The sequence below is a fragment of the Hibiscus syriacus genome, unplaced genomic scaffold, assembly GCF_006381635.1.
Source record: "Hibiscus syriacus cultivar Baekdansim isolate YM2019G1 unplaced genomic scaffold, ASM638163v2 tig00110551_pilon, whole genome shotgun sequence".
NCBI classification, from domain to species: Eukaryota; Viridiplantae; Streptophyta; class Magnoliopsida; order Malvales; family Malvaceae; genus Hibiscus; species Hibiscus syriacus.
Window position 1 is genome coordinate 1,651,765 of NW_024062778.1, and position 24,948 is coordinate 1,676,712.

The 24,948-nt window shown below is 35.1% G+C and overlaps 1 pseudogene; it reads left to right on the forward strand.

Annotated features, from left to right (window-relative positions):
* Positions 1–21,830, forward strand: part of LOC120131264 — a 28,353-nt pseudogene extending 6,523 nt beyond the window's left edge.
* The last annotated feature ends 3,118 nt before the right edge of the window (positions 21,831–24,948 follow it).

The window sequence follows — 24,948 nt, forward strand, 5'->3', positions numbered from 1 at the left end:
TCTTCTAAAGTCCTGGTTGGCATGACTCTCTTTATTTTAATGATTCTTCCTTTATTGTTTGGCTAAACTTCATTCTCATACGCCCAAAGCATATTACCATGGTTACATATTTAGCCACTTCTTTTGTTTAACAATATGTCTCATATATTTTGTATTGTTCAGGTTAATGCTCGGATATTGTTTATTGATCCCTGATTCTGTGAATGTTAAAAGTTTGCTGTTTGACTCGTAGATTATCTTATTAGTAACTACAGTATGGGCTCTAACTTCCTTGTAAAAGTTGTTTTCTGAATCAAATGCAGTATATACGATATGAGAAATTGTGGTTTTAATTACAGTTTGAAGTGTGAAATCCATTTATCATTCAAATTTAGTGTTGTTGACCGAGAGTGAGCTGAAAGTGTCTTCCATCATTTATTGCCCTACAACATAGGCTTACTATTGATAACTTGCATTTCTTATCATTTTTGTGTAGTTATGGTCATTGAGTTTTCTTCTGAGAATAAATCTCATTTCTTTTTGGTTATTTTCATCTTAATTGGCCTAATAACCTGTCATGCTCGTTCTGAACTAATGTTTTTTGGATGTATATGCAGCATGTTAACGTCGGAGATATTTTTGATCAGTCAAAAGTTGTCAGGGTTGATAGAGGGTTCGGTCTTCTGCTTGATGTCCCGACTAAACCAGTGTCAACTCCAGCCTATGTGAATGTGTGTTTAGTTTATTCTTCAGTTGTGTTTCCATTTATATATTTGCATTCACATCCTAGCTGCTAATGCAGTATTTCAGGTATCTGATGTGGCTGAAGAGGAAGTACACAAGTTGGAAAAGAAATTTAAGGAAGGAACACAAGTTCGCGTTCGAATTCTTGGGTTCCGGCACTTAGAAGGGCTTGCCACTGGCATTTTAAAGGTTGCTTGTCTGCTTGATTATAACTTTTGAGTGTGCATTTGTTGGCAATAGGGAACTTTCTGCTCCATTTGAGATGCTGTCTCTTGTTGATTTCAGTAAATAGCATTTTACTTACTCCCCTCTTCTGGTTTCTGCAAGCAGGCCAGTGCATTTGAAGGGCCAGTGTTCACTCACTCTGACGTGAAACCTGGGATGGTGGTAAAAGCTAAAGTCATTGCTCTCGACAGCTTTGGTGCCATTGTTCAATTTCCTGGTGGTGTGAAGGCACTATGTCCCACACGGCATATGTCTGAATTTGAAATTGCAAAACCTGGAAAGAAATTTAAGGTCATTTTCTGAAATTGTTTATTTTGTTTTTATTGTTGAGCTATTGCTGCTCATCTCAAAGCATTGTTCTCATTGGCATGTTTGGTTCACAGGTTGGAGCTGAATTAGTCTTCCGGGTGCTTGGTTGCAAATCTAAGAGAATAACGGTCACTTACAAGAAAACTCTAGTAAGTGCCTCTTGAATTTCTAATTTGTTTTTTTTTTAAATCTAATTTGTTATTTTTTTTAAAAAAAAAATCTATTTTGTTCTGTACTTTTCCCAATTTTAGATTAGACATTTATATGGTTAATTTTGTTCTACTACGTTTCATTGTTTGGGTGAAATAGTTGTCTAATGGTTCTATCTTCTGCGCCATTCCTTTGGATGGGGAATTTTTATACTAATAATTGACATTTTACTGCTGCTTGTAACTGTATTTCTCTTCTGCTTATTCTCAACTGCCAATTTTAAGGCGTATCAATTTTGAATATTTGGTGACTGTTATGAACATAATAACTGCAACTATATTGCCTTAATGATTGGTTCTATTGGGATTGAGACTGCCTATATTGGGGATATATGTTGATGTTAATCTTCAAGAGTACATCTGTTGCACCTTTTTGGACTGCTTCTATGTTTTTCCTGGTTGTAAGGCCATGTTATATTGTGTGTGTAGGCGGCCTTCACTTCCCTTGAAGTTTTAGCATATTGAATATTTTTACTTTCTCAATGTTATTATTTTTACTTGTGTCTCTAATATGTTCTTTACAATTTAACTTGAACTTTGATGGATACCATAAGATTTCTTTCTTTCTTGCTTTTGCCAATGGTGAGGTAGCCCTTTTTTTGTAAAAGACAAATTGTATGTTCATGAGTTTTACTTCTTGAACCCTCTAGTTTTAGCAATCTGTGTCCAATAGTATTCTATTAATTCTGAATAATACTTTTCTGATGGCAGGTGAAATCAAAACTTGGTATTATTAGTTCTTATGCTGAAGTAACTGAGGGACTTGTAACTCATGGATGGATAACTAAAATTGAAAAGCATGGATTCTTCGTCCGATTTTACAATGGAGTCCAGGATTTGCACCTCGGTAGTTGTTAACCACAGGAAAATTGCTATAATCTGTTTTCTTTCCTCTCCAGTATTTTCTTTTCTTCTATGCCTTTCATCATCATTAACTTGCGAGCCTGATTACAATGTAGTTTATTGACTTGAAATGTTAAGTGTTGGATTCCTTGATTTTATTTCATGGTATATGTTGTTTGCTAATTATTTTTCATTTTTTTTATAGGAATAGTAGGCCTCATTAAAAACCCCCTTCATGATTAATGGAACTCGAAAACAGTTCCTTAATCAGCAGAAGGAGGAAAAAAGTGCCTTAGGATTTCATTAACATTAAAATTAGAACATAGGAGTTCAACACCCTAAAGCTCCCTTAAGGAGATAGACTACCAGAATAATTACATCCCTTAAGAACAACATAAAAATCAGCCAATTCCAACCTAGCTAGGGCATCTGCCTCTAGATTAGCTGTCCTATTAACCCATCTAATAACACCTTCACAAACTCTAAGCTTTTCAATAATATCTTTAACAGTGTAAGCATAAACATCAGAACATGAAACAACACCCAAACACCTGAGGAGAAAGACTTGAGTTTAAATGTTTAAAATGGGGATACAGCTGAAACAAAACCTTAGTAGGAATTTTGAAATCTAAGGTCTTACTTGGCATTCTATTGATGAGGTAGTGGCTGTAAGAAGAGCTCCCCCCAAAGATACTTAGGAGCATTAGCAGCAACATAAGAGACTAGTAACCTCTAGAAGATGTTTTTTTTCCTTTCTGTACCCCGTTTGTTGAGGTGTTGACACAAGAAGTAAGGTGAACAATGCCTTTTTCCTTAAGAAATACCCAAGGGTTTTATTCAAATACTCACTCCCATTGTCACTCCTTAGAATTTTGATTTTTGTGTCAAGTTGGGTTTCAACTTTTTGAGAAAAACTTTTAAAGAGAGACTCAACCTCATATTTTTCTCTCATTAAGAAAACCCATGTTGTCCTAGAGTAATCATCTATAAAAGACACAAACCACTTATACCCATAAATACTTTTGACAGGAGAAGGGCCCCAAATGTCACTATGGATGATGGAAAAAGGTGTTGTTGGTTCAAATTTGGCTGGAATATATGGTTTTCTGGTGTGTTTGGCTATTTGACAAATTTCACAGGAAAACAAAGATGGATCTTTATTAATGAATAAGTTCGGTAACATTTTGGAAAGATAGAAAAAATTAGGATGACCTAATCTAGAGTGACATAACATAATTTTATTGGTATTGAGATCAGAAGATAAAATTGGTTTCCTAAGAGCACTGGATAAGACATGATTATGAGATGCTTTACCTCCAAGGGTGTACAATCCTTTGCCCAGCCTAGCACTTCCAATCACCCTCTTCGAGCCCTGTGCCTGAAAAATGCAACCACCAGTACCAAACACAACATTACAACCAAAATCTTAATTAATTTGCTGACCGACAACAGATTGCATGCAAGTCTAGGAACATAGAGGACATTATGAAGTAGTAGATTTTTGTTAATGTAACAGAACCACTCCCTTTGACTGTAGTGAGAGAGCCATGCTATTTTGATAGAAGCTGGTAAGCTGCTTTCACTATATTCCTCCAAGAGATCATATTTCCTGTCATATGATCTGATGCACCCGAGTATTATCCATTGTACCGAGGAAGCATATGGATTATTTCCATCAGTAGTAGTATAAGTCACATTTGTAGGCTTGGCTGTCATACTGCTCAAAATCTGCAGCAGTTCCTCTATCTATTTCTTGCTAAAACTGCTTGAGGAATCATCTTGAGAGGCAATATGAGGCTCCTTTTGAAACCTGGACCGTGTAGGCTGCCAGTCGGCTGGTTTTCCGTGTAGCTTCCAACATTGATCTATCATATGGCCTGGCTTCTTACAATGTTCACACCAAAGGCGATTTTTCCTCTGTTGCTTTGAAATTTGAAATTTGAAATCTGAAAATCAGATTGAGAGGGGCTGGTCTGGGAAGTGATTTCGGATGCTGAGGGATCCGGATTAGCCATAAAAAAAATAGAGTTGAATAGGAATTGATTTAAAGAGAAGCGGAAATCGGATTGATCGCTCTAACCTTGTACCATGTAGAAAACAAACTGTGTAGAAAACAGACTGTAGAAAACAGACAAGTCTGTTATTTTTATTTTTGTGTACATTCAGTAAAACATATTACATATTTATATACAAATTATGCCTCTAAACTAGGAAATTCTAAGAAAGGAAACTAATCCTAGGAGATGTAATCCCTTGAAATAAGGGATTGAAAAATAGAAAATAATTACAGAATCTCTTAACTTAAGGGATTGCCAACTCATTTCTATAATTCCTATAGTCGGAACCTTAAATAGTGACATAAAATATGTAGGAAGCGAGCATAAGACTGATTTGATTAGTACCAACCTCCCTGCCAAAGAAAGAGAGGATGCCTTCCAACCCGCCAACTTCTTATTAAAACTGTGAACCACTGGATCCCACAAAAGTGAGGAATTTCTTTGTCTCCAAGAGGAAATCCCAAGTACTCTGAAGGAAAGCTGCCAATTGAACATCCAATAGCCTTTGCCCATTCTCTTACTTCCTCTTCATTCGAATTAACCCAAATAATTTACATTTCTTTAAATTCAACTGAAGACCAGACATAACTTCAAACACTCGAAGCACCCTCTTCACATTCATAATCTGCTTCTTCGATGCACCTCAAAAGATTATAATGTCATCAGTAAATTGTAGATGAGATAATTTAAAAGTTGCCTCCTCCCTGTTAATAACCATACCAGAGAATAACCCCTCTGAAACAACCTTGAGGATTAGTAAATTAAGAAGTTCCCCTACTATATTGAATAGTAAAGGAGACAAGGGACAACCTTGGCGAAGACCCTTTGCCATTGGGAATTCCTCTGAAGGAACCCCATTAACCAAGACTGAAACAGAAGCTATTGTGACACATTTTGAGATCCAACCACTCCATTTAGAACCAAAGCCCATTTTCCCATTACTTTGAACAAAATAGGCCAGTCGATTGTGTCATATGCCTTCTTAAAATCAACTTTAAAAACACAACCCTTTAAACCATTCTTCCTCCAAAGTCTATCCCCTCAGCAATTAGAGAAAACCAGAATTTGTCGACCAGGGATGAAAGCAAATTGAAAAGGATTGATAATGTCTGAAATACAGCTCCTTAACCTCCTCGATAGACACTTAGACAAGATCTTATATAGCCCACCTACTAAGCTAATGGGTCTATAATCATCTAGGCCACCAATATTGATCTTTGGAATGAGAGTGATAAATGAATGATTATACCATGTTCCCATTCTTTCCCCAAATAGAAATTATGAAAGAAATTCATATTCCTTAAACATGCCAAAACCTCTTAAAAAATCCCAAATTAAAACCATCTGGCCCCGGGGCTTTATTACTCTCACAAGACTTCAAAGTTTCCCAAATCTCCTCAGAAAACTCTATCTCTAACAACCGACTCTGATCCAAAGAAATTCTGGAAAAATCCAGCCTTATGTCATCAATTTCCAATGTGGATCGTTCATTGAAAATTTTAAAGAAATAATCCCTTACAATGGCCTTAATTGCATACGGGTCTTGAATTGTTTTTCCCCTGATGTTTAGTGCATGCAGTGCATTCCTCTTATTTCTTACTGTAGCACAAGTACGGAAATATTTGGTATTACGACCCCCATCTTCTACCCATCTCGATCTAGAATACTGAAACCAGATCTGCTCTTGAATTTTATATAGTCTCCACAATTCTGCTCTATAAGTGTTCAACTCTGCTAATAATTCACTGTTAATAACACCTTGCTGCTGCTGAATATCGACCTCTAACTTCTGGATTTCTTTTCTAATTCGGAAACCAAGGCTCCAGGATACCGATCTCTCTTCCCAGCCATTTTTTATTGCAGATTTGGTACTCTTCAAAAGACTAAAAACACCAGCTTTTCTTTGATTTTTCTTGCTGTTTTGAATAGAAGACTTAACCAAATCCTCAAAACCATCCTCCTCCATCAAGTAATTAAAAAACCTGAAAGGTTTTTTGCCCCAATCAACACCCCCATTCTCAAGAGTTATAGCGTTGTGATCTGACATAGACCTTGGAAGAAGTGACTGAACAATATAAGGAAATGTAGCCAAAAATTGACTATCAACCAAAAAATGATCCAATCTTACAAAAGTGGGATTATCTTGGTTATTACACCAAGTAAACCTACCCCCATTCATAGGGAGATCAATTAGACCAGAACGAAGAATAAACTGACCAAAAATATCCATAGAATTTCTGTTTTGCCCTCTGCCAACCTTTTCTTCTTCATACAAGTAAGCATTGAAATCCCCTCCTACACAAACAGGACAATTCTGTCCACTTAAGTAAACACTTAATTCTTCAAAAAAAAAACTAGCTTTCTCCTCCTCCACCGATGGACCATAAACATTGATAAAGCCACAGCTAAAATTGTTAGCTCGAAATTTACCCAAAATAGCTATGAATCTCCTGCTAACATGCTGGTTTTTCAACTCAAAAATATTATCATCCCAACAACACAATAAACCCCCTGAGGATCCGATCGAAGGAGATTCAATAACACCTTTAAGGTTATTTAACCCACTTCTAAGAAAAAACCTCTGAATCTTCTGTCTTGGTTTCTTGCAGCCATAGAAAAGTAGGATAGATCTTAGAAGCTAAATTCTGAATAGCCCTCTGTTTTTCTTTTTTACCCAAACCCCAAACATTCCATGAGCAGATGATTAACTTTGTCTTCATCATTATAAGTTCAAAAGCAAACTAAACAACTACTTGAACATCACCTTTATTGACCCCATTCGAACCTTTCTCTAAAATCATGATATTTTCCAAAAAGGCTTCTTTCCCTTCCTTGAAAGACACCCCCAACAACTTACTTGCCTCCCAAGTAGCTAAAGCTTTCTCCAAAAAAATCTGTCATTTTTTGATGGATGAATGGGGATTGAGCAACTTCTTGATGTAATGAGTTAAAACTTTGAAGTGATGGCTCCAGATTATGAAGGAAATTGATTGTGTTGATAAGTGGAACATCCTCCCTTCATGAAATTTAAATATGCTTTAGTCGTCGTCTTATCTCTTTAAGGGATTTTATATGCAATTGAATAAAGAAATTCACTTGTCTGGAGTATTTAATAGATGCAAGATGCAGTAATGTTAGGCATATTAGTAATTTCTTCTTGAAGTCATTTTGCTTTTGCCTCCTTTTTGTTTTTTTCTGCTGAAAATTAAATTTGTAATGGATATAATATGAAAGATTGCAAACTGCTCAAAACTGGGTGCCAAAGTGCTTTAAACTTTTCCGGTGGGGGAATGAGTGGAGTGCCTTCTGGGAATGTGAAATCACACTTTATTCTTGTAGTTGATGTATTTTGAATGAATGCCCTTTTCTTGTAGTTTCAAAGAACTTGTTCTCTTTTAAATAATCAGCTTTTTTTTATTGATTTTATTATTAGGTTTGAAACTTGTTGATCTTGAGACCTTATTAATAAAATATTAGTAGAAATTTACTAAAATAAATGCATCTTCTAACACCTCCCTGACAATTCCTTGCTATTTATCCATGATTTTCTTTATATGTTGGGAAATTCTTATCCTTATCCTTATTCTCAGAAATTCTCTTTGATTATTTATTATTAATTGTTGCAAAATCAGATCTGAACTTGGCTTAGTATCGGGAAATGATCCAAGTTCAGTGTATCATGTGGGACAAGTTGTCAAATGCAGAGTAACCAGTTTACAACTGCTTCAAGGCATATCAATTAGTTTGCAGATGAAGCCCATGAGGTTTGTTAAAATGAATATCTTGTATATCAAGTTTATATGAATATAGTCTTTTGAGTTAGCTAACTTATTGGTGAACAAATAGCTGAGACCATCTTAATGCGGACTAACAGTTTAGCAATTTCTTCATATCCAGTGACATCCAGCGCAAAATTGTTTTTGTTGATATATAACTATGTGCCAGTGTTTTGTTTTCCCCTGAAAGTTGCATGGTGATACTCTACTCTTGCTTGAAATTTGAATGGCAGGATTTCTGAGGATGATGGTCAAGTTGGGTAGTGTTTCGGAGTTGTTGAGGGATTAACTACCTCTGCAGTAGTTATAAATATTAACTCCAAAGCTCACTTGAAGGGTACAATTTCTAATGAACATTTGGCAGATCATCATGGTATGCTTTCTTTACCTTTTATAAAATTTTCCGTTTGTATGATCTTGTATTGCCTTTTCTTAGGTTCTGTCTGGTTTTGCAGATCATGCTTCCTTGTTGAAGTCAATCCTGAAGCCTGGATATAAGTTTGATCAACTGCTGGTTCTAGGTAATCTTGTTTGTAACTGCATCTTGTTCTTTCCCCTTTCAAGTTTTTAATCATCTGATTTTCTATCTTAAATTACTGTTTTAGATTTAAGTCGGTTCCTCTTGACTAATAAATAGTGGTACTTCAATAGTCGGAAAGTTTATAAATAATGGATCAAACATAAGAAAAACAGATATAATTAAGATAGGGAAGACATGTTTTGCACAAAGAAAAAAGGGATTTTCCAAGGAGGATGACTGCAACTATATGTTGTTGGATAGGATTTGTATTCTGCCGGGAAGGACTTAAATCTCTTGGAAAACATTCCATTCATTTAACAAAACATGAAAAGGTGTTTATCTTGAATATATTTGCACAGAATTGTATATCTGGACTCTGGTGTCATCCTTGTTGGTCTCTCTTTAATTACTCTGTCAGTACTTGCTGATATACTGTATCATTCTTTTTTTTTTGATAGGAATAGTAGGCCTCATTAAAAACCTCCCTCTTTTTTTTTGATAAGATTTGAAGGTCTCTTTAAAAACCTCCTTCTTGATTAATGGAGCTTGTAAAGAAGCTTCTTAATCATGGGAAGGAGGAAAAGAGTGCCTTATAATTTCATTGAAGAAAATAAGAATTACAACCTTGGAAAGAAAAATCCAAGTAGTACCCTTACAACAATTCTTGATTGACTCTAGAAAAGAGTAACTAGCGGTAGGAGGAAAAGAGTGCCTCGATTTATTATATAGAGAAACTATTACAATAAAATACACCAATACATTTAGGGCAGTAGATTAAAACTAAAATCCTTAAAGCTCTCTAGAAAAATACCCATACAATCAACCGATCCCCTCAGCTAATTTATCGGCCTCCCAATTATAGCCCCTAGGAATCAATCTAATAATAACCGCCCTCTCTAAAACTAAGGACACAATATCCAAAACAAGGGAACTGAAGAAAATAGGAGTAGAATTAGGCAACAAAATCCACTCTACTGCAGATTTGCAGTCACTTTCTAAGATCAGTCTTCCCTTCACAGCCCAATCTAATAATAGAAAAATGTGTATGCCTTTCTTAATAGCTTTCAACTCAGCCAAAGGAGGAGGCCCTAGACCAACACTAACAGAGAAAGTCGATAAAATGAGACTGTTACAGTCTCTCAAAATACCTCCAATTCCACTAGCTAACCCATCATACTTAACAACCCTATCAACATTAAATTTGTAAAAATCTGCTGGGGGAGGATGCCAGCTTTGTATCAAACTTCTGTGAACATGCTGATAAAAACAACTGTCTGCAAGAGAGGGGTCCCCTACCAACAAATCAACTTGTATTTGGACTTGGGGAAACTTAGCTAGAAACATTTAGCTAACCTAATCTTATTAGGAAGAAGAGAGAGGTTATATCAAGGCTCATATTATCAAAAACAATTGAATTCCTTGCTTTCCAAATAGACCAAAGAACTACTCTTGAGATGAATTTCCATATGTGCGAATTAATCTTTAATTCAGACCATGAACTTAACAAAACCTGTTGATCATGAGGCAAAGCTGTATATATGTCCCGCATCCTGAAAAATATGTTCCTAAGATCCCTTGCAACTGAACATGTGATAAAAAGATGCTCGTTCTTTTGACAAAATGGGCATAGGATGTCTTCCAAAGGAACCTCCTTTTCTCAACTCCATTTTGACTGTCAATTTTGGTGAGAGATTGCCAAAGAAAGGTTTCTACTCTTGGAGGAGCCAAACCCCACTTTTTCTAGCAAAAACAAACTCCAGGATTATTTGATAATGCCAACCTGCAGGATTTCACTGAGAACAAATAATCCCCCTTCTCAGACCAAGAAAGAAAGTCCTCCATTGAATCAGATAAATCAAAACAATTAAGTGTTGACATTAATTCGACCCATTGGTTCAATTCTCAATCACATAAGTTCCTTCTAATTTGAACATTCCACACCCATCCATTAACATCAAAGCTACCAAAATACGCCACCTTACCCCTTTTATTATTTGATAATGCAAAGATCCTGGGAAATTGAGTCTTCAAGGGTGAGCCATTGACCCAAACATCATTCCAGAACGAAATAGACTTGCCATTTCCCAATTGAGTCCTAGTATGAGACCTCAAACATCCTCCAATGTCATCATTTTTCAAATAATTGTTCACAATTCCTTTCCAAATCCAAGAATCTTGAGGGTGAAACTACGTTGCTAATTGACAGGGATAAGTTACTAACGTTGTGTTTGCTGCACATCATCTTTTTCCAAAGGGATTCTTTTTCATTTGCAAATTTCCACACCCATTTACCAACAAAGCTCTATTTGTGATGATCAAATCCAAAATTCCCAAGCCACCATCTTCCAAAGGTTACAAACTGACTGCCAATTAACCCAGTGAATACGACTTTATTTGATCCTTCCCCCCAAAGAAAGTTAGCCATCAATGTATTAACCTTCTACCTAACTTTGAACGGCATTTAAAAATAGATATGAAAAAAATCGGTAGCGAAGATAGCACCGATTTTATAAGCACCAATCTGCCCACCATTGACAATGAAGAGGCCTTCCAACCAGCTAGTTTTCTTATTAAAATTCTGTAAAACCGGCTCCCAAAGAACTTCAGAATTTTTCTTTGCACCTATAGGTAGGCCAAGATACTCCATAGGAAACAGCCCACTGAGCAGCCAATAGCAGTAGCCCATTCATTTATGGTAGCAACTTCAACATTAATACCGAACAGATTACTCTTAAAGGTTTAAATGCAACCCTGTCATTAAACTAAAAATCCTCAGTACACTCTTGATATTCTGGATATGTGTAAGAGAGTCATGGAAGAACAAAATAAGGTCATCTGCGAACTCTAAGTGAGTCAGTTGGAAAGGATTAACTAACCTACCGATATCAAACCCATGAAAAATTCCCAAATCAGAAGCTTTAATCAACATTAGATGTAGAAGTTCACCAATTAAATTAAACAATATAGGGGAAAGACTACAACCTTGTCTTAACCCTTTTGCCATTGGGAATTCCTTAGTAGGAGAACCTTTACTAGAATCGAAATTGATGCAGAAGATATAGTAAGCAATCCACGAAACCCATTTCTCCCCAAAACCCATAGCTTTCATTAATTTAAGGAGAATCGACCATTCCACCGTATCATATGCTCTACGAAAATCAACTTTGAAGACTACCCCCTTCCTACTTTGCTTACTCCAATAATCTATACCTTCATTAGCTAGGAATGCACATATAGCAGCTGTCTACCAGGAATAAATGCAAACTGGGAAGGGCTAACTATGTCTTTTATACAAGAAACCATTCTTTGGATAGAACTTTTGAATGATCTTGTATAAACTGCCAACAAGGCTAATTGGCCTGTAGTCTTCTAAACTTTCTGGATTAAGTTTCTTAGGGATCAGGGAGATGAATGCATGATTAACCCTGTAGTCATCTTGTATCATTCTTTTAATTAGATGCAGAGGATAACACCTTAATCAAAGATATTCACAGCAAGACAAGAAATTTGACCTTTTAAAATACTTCCTGCTTTCTTGTTCAGTGGGTTGTTGATTAGGTAGTTGTTATAGTTAACCTCATAAACATGTACTTGCTTAGTAGTTATTATTCTTGGTTAATTTCCATATTTACTATATCTAAGGGAATCAAATCAACTTGAAGATGATTGAACTTCTATTTTTCTCATTGAACTGCATTAGGCAGTAGTCCTGTCATAAAACCTTATTTTTGCAAAGTAAAAGCCACTTATTTCTTTAGCTTGCTGTGTTCGTTCTGTCTAGCATACTTTTAAGTATGTATCCAGGTTTCATTTATGCGTGTATGTGTTCCTGTGTGCATGTTTGCTTCATGGATCTTCTTAACTTATTTACTTTCTGTTTCAACCTTCATCTTAAAGAAAGATTCTATGTTCTTTAATTCATTGCTCCTTTCTTCTAGCAATGCGGATTTGTCCATATGGTGCTTTTCTTTTCCTTCAGCATTTAGTTTTCCAATCTGTTTCTTGAGCTTTCTCATGTTATTGTAGATATTGAGGGAAATAATATTTTACTCTCTGCAAAGTTCTCCCTCATCAAGTCAGCTGAAGAACTACCTTCTGATATAAATCAGATACAACCTAACACAGTGGTCCATGTAAGCAACTGTGTTGCCTGCTTTGTTTTTTAACTAGTACTCGTGTTTTTGTTTGCAGATGCTCTTTATTCATCATCAGTTAAATTATAAAGCAGTTTGATTAACTGTTTTGAAATTATTTGTTCATTTTTGTGAACCAGGGTTATGTTTGTAATTTAATTGAAACTGGTTGCTTTGTCCGCTTTCTTGGGCGATTGACTGGCTTTTCACCTCGAAGCAAGGTAACTGATATCTTTTAGTTTCTTATGTAACTGTTTCGGCAAATATTTGTTGATCTACTCGTCATCTGATGTCCTTTGTTCCCTCTATGTATTTTGAAGGCAATGGATGACCATAAATCTGATCTCTCAGGAGCCTTTTACATTGGCCAATCTGTTCGCAGTAGTATACTCGATGTCAGTAAACTATCTGAAACTGAATTCTTTAATCTGTTTCATATTTGAAGCGTTAAGCAAGCTATTTTTGTTGTTCCACACTCCCATCCTTCTTCCAGGTAAATAGTGAAACAGCTAGAGTAACACTTTCTTTGAAGCAATCATGTTGTTCTTCAATGGATGCAACCTTTATTCAAGAATACTTTACTGTAGAGGATAAGGTATATTCTTGGGCATTGTAGGAACTTTGTACTTGTGATTCATATTCAAGAATACTTATTTCTATTTATTACTACCAAATAATTGCAAAACATGCTTTATGAAATACATTGTAGTAATCCTCTGTGGGCTTGAAGGTCGGCTTTATTGTGTCTGGTTGAAGAAAGTTTAGACTGTTTCTTATAATAAATTGAAATCTGTTTTACTTATGAGTCTTTCATATTTCTATTTTAAATTTTTTCATGGCATTATTTAAAATACTTGATTAGTACAAAATACCTAGCTTCCTTTATATTCTGATGATGCACATTTATATTTATGTATACAGATGTTTGCTCCTACATCATGTATCATGTTTCTGATTGATTACCCTTGTTCTTTCCAATCTGCAATACCCATCTAGTCTTGGTGGGTGATGCTGGTGTAAAGACAAAAATGAGCATTATTGCTTTGAGAAAATATCGAATGTTCTTTAGGTGGCTAAATTTATGTACGATGGATGTTGACGATATTATGTTGTGAACATTTGAACTAAATGCACATATTGCATTTTCACCACAATTTATTTCTCTACATTAAAATATTGCTATTGTTGTTCGAGGTTCATTAAGATGTGTCTTTATTAATTATTATTGACAGACAAAGCAGCAATAACATTTAACTTTCTGTTATTAATTGTTATTTTCACCTTAAGTTATTGAGAGGTAGATGTTTGTGACTGGATTCTGCTATATTTTGACAATAAACTTTGCATGTCTTTTTTGAATTTAGATTGCTAAGCTGCAATCATCGGACTCTGATGGATCCGAGTTGAAGTGGGTTGAAGGATTTAATATTGGCAGCGTCATTGAGGGAAAAATTGGAGAGGCAAAGGATATTGGAGTAGTTGTCAGTTTTGACAAATATAATGATGTTCTGGGCTTTATCACACGCTATCAATGTATGTAATTTCTCGTAAAATTTTGTTTTCTTTATGATATGTTATTTCTTGCAACAAGTGACATCCGATGTATTGTTAAATTTTCAGTAGGCGGACTTTCTTTGGAAACTGGATCTGTTGTACATGCTGCAGTTCTTGATGTTGACAAGGCAGAACGCCTAGTTCTTAAAGCATGAATTTGTTGAGAAATCACATGAGGCAAGATGTAAAGGCCAAACTCAAAAAAAGGTTTAGACATTTTATGTGCAGCCTTGATAAGTATATATATCAGATGAAAAAATGAATTATTGTTTTTCTTGCAAAATATTTGAACATTGACCTTTTCCGGTAGATTTTGTTTTGAGCCTAACTTGAGCTATCTCGACTTTAGAAGCGCGAAAGAGAAGCTCCCAAGGACTTAGAGCTGCACCAAACGGTAAATGCCGTTGTGGAGATTGTGAAAGAGCATTACTTGGTAAGTAATCAATTATGTTAAATTTGTTGTTAACTTATTGTAATTGCCTCATGACTTCTGAAATTATTTTAATGTTCTATTAGGTTATTGCAATTCCTGAGTAAACTATGCCATAGGGTATGCATCAATAGCAGATTACAATACACAGAAGCTTCTCAGAAGCAATTTGTGAATGGGCAGAGGTGAGATTTATTTTTTGGAGTTAATGTCCTCCATTGTTTGATTGCTTCAGTAGCATCTGTATCTTTGTCTTATGATAAGGTGCCATTTCTATTTGTTCTTTTCTTTGCAAGTCCAGTCCAGTAGTTTTCTTGAATGCTAATTGTATGGTTACAAGTGCCTATCAAGCCTCACTCAAGATGATTGATACAGGGTTATTGCTACTGTTATGGGCTTCCAAGTCCTGCAACATCAGGAAGGCTCTTGCTCCTTAATTCTATTAGTGAGGTCACTGAGACTTCTAGTTCAAAGCGGGCAAAAGGAAGTCTAGTTACAACGTGGGATCGTTGGTTCCAGCAGAGGTAATTGTTTCATCTCCTTTTCATTTGTTGTTAAAATTTACAGAATTATTTGTTAGATCTTTCGAACTTTGTTTTTCCCTGTATCGTCGTTCCTGATTGTTTGAAATACTTCTTAGAATATATGCTGTGCGTGATTGCTTCACAGGTTACTGAAATAATACCCCTTGAGTTGAGATTGAAATTTGGAATTGGTTTCGTGGACGGGTTCATATAACAGAGGTGAATTATCAGTTTCAGTTTAATTTGTTGCTAACTATTTATGTGATAACCTTCAAATTCAATGCATTTCTATATTGTTTCATATCATTACAAGGTATGCTTAATGTCACGTGTCTCTTTGGCAGGTTAACGATGATAATGTTCTTGAAAAACCATTTGGGAACTTCAAAGTTGGGCAGACCATCACTGCAAGGATCGTGGGAAAGGCTAATCAGAAGGGACACCTCTGGGATTTGTCAATTAAACCCACCTTGCTTCTGGTAAGACAATTTATTGGAAACTTCTATTGGTCTAGTTACTCCCCTACTGTCTTTGTAACTGTTGTAATGTATCCTACATCTGACAAGTATTCAATTTCATGTAGTCTTATATTCAAGTTGGGCCCCTCCACATATTGTCAATTGACTTTAGGTCGGATACTTTACATGGTGCAATGACCTAGGATTCGTTGTCGTTGATCTTGCCCTAACCCTAAGGGAGGTTGACTACCCTGGTGACATTGTCCATATGTAAGCTCTGTGAGCTAAGTGGTGGGGTGTTAAGGGTATTATCTCACATCTGATAGGCATCGGGTTTCATGTTGTCTTAAATTCATGTTGGGACAGCTATTGAGTTTTGCCGATTGGTTTTAAAGGTTTCATCAAACAGTATCTATCCAATTTTAGTGGAAAAACCTCAGAACTTTAGTTGCTTTCTCTAGTTGTTTATCAGAAGTTTCCACGTCAGTTGTGATTGCTATACATTGCTTCTGTAGTTCCTAGTTCATAGGGCTCTTACAAAATATGTATACCACAAGTCTTACCCTAAATATGTTTTCTTGATAGTGGTTCTAGAGTTATTGCAGAAATCTAAATTTTGATCCTTATCCAGGTACTGGGAAATTGGTGCCAATTCTACATCAGATGAGTTTAAGTTTTCAACAACTTGTCACTGGCTATGTTTACAAAGTGGACCGTGAATGGGTGTGGTTTACCATATCTCGTCATGTGAAAGCTCAACTATTTATTCTTGATAGTGCATGTGAACCTAATGAGCTCCAGCAATTCCAGGAACGCTTCAAAGTTGGGAAGCGTGTTTCTGGTTACATTTTAAATGTCAACAGAACAAAAAGTTGTTACGAGTAGTCCGGCACCCTCTAGGTGCACTTTCTATTGGAAATGTTGACGGCGAATCAGATAATAACATTTCAGATGAGTGTGTGACAACTCATATACATGAAGGGATGTTATAGGTGGTAGAATTTCCAAAATACTTCCTGATATAGGAATTGCTTGTGCAAATTGGTCCTAATATTTTGGTAGGGTTCATTTTACTGAACTGAAGGATGCATGGGAATCAGATCCACTATCTGGATATCATGAGGGACAATTCATTAAGTGCAAAGTCCTAGAAGTCAGCCACTCAGGCAAGGGAACTATTCACATCGATTTATCTTTACGGTTTCCTTGGATGGCATGTCCCAAGAGTCCTTCAGAACATGGCAGTGATTTGTAAGTTATTTTCTTCTGTGTATGATATATGGTAACTTGTTAAAATCTGGATATTCTGGTATCTAGCTCTCCGTATCTGTTTGTACACTATTTTTAATATCTTTCAAGTGTTTTGGATAACTATTCTGTGAGGAAATATATCATTTGCATATTGACATTGACCAAGTAAAAGAGAATTCCAAATGGTAATTATTCACAGAGAATGAGCGAAGTGAGAGTTTCAGTATTTATATCTGTACAGTTTAAACACTTTTCTATAAAGAAAGGTATAAGGCAATTGTTATTCAACTACGTTGTACTATCATAACTTTCTTTTATCCCATTTTTTGTAATATAAAATATGTAATTGACAATTTTTTTTTCTTGTTTTGTATTACTGCAACACGTCGAGAGCTATTTTATTATGCTTCTTTTGACGGTCTCTTGTAGCTCTTTAGTCAATAAATATTTTTGTTTGAATTAGTTCAGTTTTCATTCTAGCATTACTCTGATAATGAACATAGTTAAACAATGTACAGAAAATATTCCTTTTATCTCAATTATCACTAGAGCTAGTCTTCTTTTAGTCTCTTAATTGATCATGTTGAACTGTGGAATCTCCAAGAAATACATGACATCTTAATTTGCATTGTTGAATGAATGGAACATATTTATTAATGAGCCATAAAGGGCTTTGTTCATATTTCTGCTGCCATCGTCAATGCTGACATGAAATTTATCTTTTGGTTGATTAAAAACTAAATTGCTTCTGAACAGGGATTCTATAGGCAAGCGTCCTGAAAAGATTGAGGATTTTTGTCCCAATATGTCTGTAAAAGTATGATTTTTACTTTTTGCCAAAATATGCAAATGGGTTTGCATCTCCAATTTCTTTTTAGAGATGCTGTGATTTCAATGATGTAATTCTTGTTTTCACATTTATTCTAGAAAATTGCCTTCAATGGTCTCTGACATTGCAATATGCAACATTATTCTTCTATATTCCAAAGAGGAACATTTTCCATTTAAAGGATGGAACCTACAGAGATCGTGCATTTTAAAATCTTGCAATTTCAATTACTTCAATGTGCTTTGAGACTGATTTCCTTGGTTCAAACATTGGGTGCCAGTATTTGAAATGTATCGATGTAGCTTTTTATTTTTTAATCTTAGTTCAATAACTGCTTGAATTATAACTTCAGCTCATGGTAATTCTTTGATTGATAGGGTTATGTTAAAAATGTTATGCCAAAGGATGCTTTATTATGCTCTCAAAGAAGTTAGATGCAAAAATTCTCCTGTCAAATTTATCGACGGCTATGTTGATGACCCGATGAAGGAATTCCAATTGGAAAGCTTGTATCTGGAAGGTAATTGGTTTAGTATTTTTTGGTTGTTCCTTACTGACCAAAGATATTGGTGCTTATAAGTTATCACAATGCGCAGGGTATTAACAGTCGAGCCATTGTCAAAGCGAGAGTAGAAGTTACCTTGAAAAAATCAAATGCTAACGATGCTTCAAAATCTGCAGTTAGTGACTTCAGTAGCCTGCACATTGGAGATATGGTTTCGGCAGGATCAGGCGTGTGGAGTCATATGGTTGTTCATCACTCTTGACCAACACAAACATGGTAAGGAATGAATTGTGCCATGCTTTTGCCAACTCTTAAATATCAATCAAAAGAATATTTTACAACCACTATTTCGACAAGCATCATATTTAGCTGGCTATGGACTTGTCAATTTCTTAGTATTCATCTCTTCTTTGCCCTTCTTATCTCTATACCTGGTTTCTCTGTTTAACTGTTTATCTCTATGCTTGTTTTTCTGGCCAGGTTGGACTTTGTCATGTCTCCGAGCTTTCAGATGATCACATTGAGAACATCCAAACTAAAATATGCTGCAGGGGAGAAGGTTAAAGCAAAGATATTAAAGGTTAATATCAGTTCTGAGAAACTTTAGGAAAGAGTATTAGGTTATGTCGGTGTCTATTAATTTTGAGGTTGAGCAAGCTTTATAAACCCTTTTATGGAAAATTTTCTAAAATAAAAGAAAAGTTATAATCTTTACATGTATTGCATTCATAATTAATAATAACACATATTTCGTATTAATTCAACCGCAAACAATTATATGGGATATGTTTCTTTTAAGAAGTTACTTGCATTTGGAGTACAAATATGAGTATTCATTATACTGTTAGAACAATAGTGTCCCATTAACTCCAGATCCATTCTTTACTTATATTCTATAATGTTTATTAAATTATAAAATTGGATAGTGCTGGTTAATGAACATTTTTCACTTAACTTTTCCTCTATCATTTAATAGTCCCTCTCAAGTCTCTGTAATTTAGGTTCTTATTTCTTTCTTTTCTTTGAACCTTTTTGTCAGTTGGATGAGGAAAAACACCGGATTTCCCTTGGTATGAAAAATTCATATTTTACTGATGATAATGACATCACGACATCACTGAAAAAGAAGACTCTGATGAAGACATTGAAGAGACTGATGTCATGGATGATGAGGCAAGGTCGATACAGTTGACAGATAGCATTCCTGGGATGAACATGAGTATGAAAGTGGAGCAAGCTCTGTTCTTGCCCAAGCAGAATCAAGAGCTTCTTCCTCCACTTGAGGTCACTATATGACATTGAACAGCTGATATGAATATTAGTCAAAATCAAGCAAATAATAACGAGACAATCACCATTGATGAGAAGAGCAAGAAGCGGGAAAAAAAGAAAGCAAGGAAGAGAGGTCATTAATTTCCCTTAATTCTCTTTGTTTTTTCTAGTCTAGGGATGGTTGTCCCGACTCTTAACTCTATTCTATTATTGAAAACTATCCTTTGTAGGGAGCGAGAAATTAGAGCCGCTGAGGAAAGACAATTGGAGAAGGATGTACCAAGAACTGCTGATGAATTTGAGAAAACTTGTTAGGAGCTCTCCTAAGCAGTTTTGTTTGGATTAAATATATGGCTTCCTGCTTAATTCAGCTGATATCGAGAAAGCCCGAGCTATTGCTGAAAGTATACTAATATCAGACCCTTTTGGTATGATTTAGAATTTTAAGACAATCAAACAGTCATAAATATGTATGTTTAAATTAGAGTGTCCATGCTAACATGTTCATTTACTTATCGTCTCTAGTGTTTACTTGGGTAGTTGGTAGCTTGTGAGCCAAATTCTTTAGTCTCTATAGTTATAGGTTTGTTTTGCCGGGATGATTAGCATCTTTGTTGGTCGAAGTTGTAGTTTAGAATATTGGGTCATCGTGATTCGACTGGAATTTATACTTCTAAAGAATTTTTTGTACCAGAAGCCCTCATTTTCCCATGTGTAAGCATTCATAATTTTAGAATGCTTTTCTAGCTTTTTGGCCGGGTGAGGGGGGTATGGGACATTGATTTATTTCATTATTTTCTGAGGCTCGTTTTAGAAGTTATATCTTCTTTTTGGAGTTTGCCACACTGATACTCCAAAAAAACGGTTTGAAGAGTAAATGTATTGAGGTTATAAAAATGGACTGATACTCAAAAAAACGGTTGAAGAGTAAATGTATTGAGGTTATAAAAATGGAAGTCCCGAATTAGAGATCTATACCCACTGTAGAAAACTGTTATTTTCAAATATTTGTTAACTTATCTTCAATGTTATTTTTTTCTTTCAGGGCTTTGAGAACCATAAACTTCGAGAAGAACGAGAAGCTAAATATCTGGGTGGCTTACTTTACTTTGGAGAATCAGTATGGGAATCCTCCAGAGGTAACATTGAATCTACATGCATCTTTTAATGAATATTTCGTTGTTTCAAATTACACCATACTTCAATTGAGATGTTATTCAGGAAGCTGTGCAAAAGGTATTTCAAAGCATTGCTGTATTGTGATCCCAAAAAGGTACATTTTGCCTTCTGGTTTGTACGAGAGGAACAGAGCAACAAAAATTGGCCGATGCTACTTGACAAAATGAGCAGGAAGTTTAAGCACTCATGCAAGGTTTCTATGAGTTGTATCAATTTTTCTTTCCAGATATTTGGTAAAATGTAATTTTAAAATAGTAGGAAATTTCAGGTTTGGTTGAGGCGGTGCAGATGCTATTGACCCAACAGCAGGATGTCGTTCAACCTGTTTGTAAACCGTGCTTTACTATGCCTTCCACGCCATAAGCACATAAAGTTCATTTCACAGGCAGCTATACATTGAGTTCAAATCTGAGTTCCTGACAGAGGGAGATCTATGTTTGAGGGAATTTTACGGGAGTATCCGAAGAGAACAGATTTGTGGCATTTATCTGATCAGGTGAGGACCTTTTGATTTTGGTTATGTTATAATATTATTGCACATGTGTTATCATTTCAATCAATCTTGACAGGAGATTCGACTTGGAGACGAAGACGTAATTCGTGCTCTGTTTGAGGGCAATTAGTTTGAGCTTACCACCCAAAAGATGAAGGTGCATTTACTATTTGCTTTAGGCCTTCAAAAATTAATTACGGCCTTAAAAGTTTTCTGTATAGGCTGGTACTTTTGTTTTTGAATCCTTTCCCGCTGGTACTTATGGAGCTTTTAAATTTGCAGTTTCTGTTCACGAAGTATCGTAATTCGAGGAGTCCGTGGTGATGAGGAAAGAGTAAATCCGTCTTGCAGAAGGCGATTGATTACGTTAATAGTGTTTGATGTTGAATGCAAGTACATTGAATTATTGCAGAATCCCACATTTCTTCTACTTCTTGATTAGAACTTCATTTAGAACCCTAGATAGTAAATTATATGCTCTTAGATGGGGGAAATGTCCCTGGCCTTGCCCAACCTTGTTTTCACGTAAATGCTACTGATAGAGGACTGGTTTCATCCTCCCCAATCTTTTCTCAAATTCAGCTATGGCGGCTGTATTGTTCACTCCCACAGCTTTTGGTGCAAAATTTTGAACCCACCCGCTGAAATTTTCATTTATGTTTTTGTAGACTGCTTTGATTGCTGGTCGTGTAAAACCCTCCATCGTGTCCTTCCTCATTGATGTACCTACACCGGATCATTCAAGAACCATGAGAAACTAATACCAATAATCGAATTAGAAACTAGATGATTTTTCAAGCCTAATTACATTGCAAATGTTTCTTAATATGGCATATTGATAAAAAAAAACTCTTAATGTTTAATTAAATAATTACTGAGTCGTATTCCTTTTATTTTTGAAGTATTGTCTCTGATGTTTCATTTTGGGTAAGAAACTCCATCGTAGATAGAGGTGGAAATACCAGTTAACAAACAGTTGAAGTTTAAAAAGTAGATGGTCTAAAATGAATAAAAAATATAGAATAAGGGTTAGTGACTGTGATTAAATATTATTCCTTCGATTTTATAATTTGTCATTCATTGATTATCCTTATAGTTTTAGGAGATGTTTAATAAAGGAAAATGATAAAATTACTTCTAAAAAGTGATTGATAGATTTATTTTGATAAGGGTAAAAAATAATATACAAGTGTTACTTGTTATTGACTCTTCTATTAGGATGTTTTGAATGAGACCATTTTAAAAATCAAAAGGGGTATAATTAATGGGACGGAGAGAGTGCGACTCTTTTGTTTAAATTGTAACGTTGGAGGTTAAAATGTTTAAAATCACTAAAGATTAAAATTGCAAACTCAAGTGCATGCGTGGAGGGGTTGAAGAAGCAAATCAGACGGGGGGGCAACTCACTAGGGGAGCCACTGAGAAGAACAAGATGGTTAAAACAGTGTTTGCTTCAGTTTCTTGCCTTCTTTATATAGTTTTTTTTCCCTTCCTCTTTATCTTTTGCGTGTGAAATTTTTAACAAAATAAGATAGGGTGGAGTCAATAAAGTATTATTATTATTGCTATTTTTATAAATATATTAATTAGTAGGTTAAAGTACACAAATAGTCTCTCAATTATAGGGTGTTGCTTTGTTGAGTCACTTGATATTAAAAGTTACAAAATGGTCACCCGACTATAGGATGTTGCTTTGTTGAGTCCCCCGACTACTAAAAGTTACAAATTGTCACCGACTATTTATTATGTTCCAACTCGACCTTTTCGTTAAAAATTGATAACAGTCTAAGCTGGAGTTAACCTGTTAGCCGAGATATGATAGATTTTGTGATCAAATTTTTATCATATCTCAGTCATCAAGTTAACATCCAACGCGACCGTCGTCAATTTTTAACGAAAATGAGTTTGGACTACTAAATAGTCGGGTGACATTTTGTAACTTTTAATAGTCGAGTGACTCAACAAAGCAACACCAATGATCATTTTATTACTTTTAATAGTCGGGGACTTAATAAAGTAACACCTATAGTCGAAGGATCATTTGTAACTTTAATAGTCAGTGACTCAACAAAGCATCATCCTATAATCGAGAAATTATTTGTATATTTACCTAATTAGTATTGTTAATTCTGAATTTCTGTATGAATTCCAGGCAGGCAAATTATTATTATTTTAATTTATTGTCTATATTAGAGATTAAATCCTTCTACCCGTATATACAGAGGTATATATGAGTTGTGTTTGAACATATACTATTTATATTCACACCATTAATAAAAAAAATTAAATTATTTTCGTGGGCACTAATTGTTTTTATAACCCGACAATATAAGAATTGTGTAACACCCCCAACCCGTACCCGACCTGGATTCGAGTCCGAGGTGTCACATTGACTTTTCAAAACATTTACTTGTATAAAATAGTGAGTAATTTAAAAAAAACTTTTGTAACATTTAACTTATTCAAAACATTTACGAACTATTCAGAGCTTATACATATATCTTTTGATTACATGCCAACTAGAACTTTATATACAAAAATATATATTATTCACTCTCTTCTGATCTGACCTTCGGTAAGGAGAACTGACATGTCTTGTTCCTCTTTACTTCTCTTTTCGCTTTCCAAACCTACGTGTGAAACAATCACACGCTAAGTCGATGACTTAGTGAGGCATATAAAACATATAATATTTCATATAACATAAAGCATACTGAACATATATCATCATTAAGAAACACATATAACATCATATGGTTCATGTAACACATTTCAAACCACTTACTTTGATAACCATTTATAACCCATAGTATACATATCACATTCAGTATGTTTGTTTAATCTCTTTATTAGCCCATGTACACTGGTGAGAACTTAAGGTATGTGAGTACATTGAGGTTGTGCACTATGTTGTCACCACAGCTCATATAAATGTCCCGAAGGACCTATCCAGAGGTCATAAAGATCCTAGGTAACTGCCTATAGGTTCCGATGACCTAGGTAAACTATCCATATGTTCCTTAGAACATATGTATACTGTCCATATGTCTCAAATGACATAGGTAATTCTGTCCATATGTTCCGTAGAACATAGGTATACTGTCCATATGTCTCAAAAGACATAGGTAATTATGTCCATATGTTCCGTAACATATGTATACCCTCGACTCTTGGCATGCCAACTATACCCCTAGCTCTCATATCACATAACATGGGCATTATCATTTATAACATTTCATATCACTTGTTATTCTCTTCTGTCACATACCACATGTATGTGTAACCATATATCTCATATCATACATGTATCACAAGTGCATGTATTCACGTAAATCATTTCATATGACTTATATCATTTCTCATAACATATATCACATCACATATGTTCATGGGTACATCCATAGCATTAAAATAACATATAAACTTATATATATTCATGTGTATACTTTCATTTAGCCTATATATCAATATCATATAACTTATCTCATAACTTATTTGATATTCATATATATTCTCATCTTATAACTTATAACCTATGCATATAACCTTATGACTTATTAACAAGTACTCAATTATGTTCCTATATGGTTCCATCTTTATCATATCACCTATGAACTATTCTTATATTACCCTATATCAACCATACTTTGTTTATCTC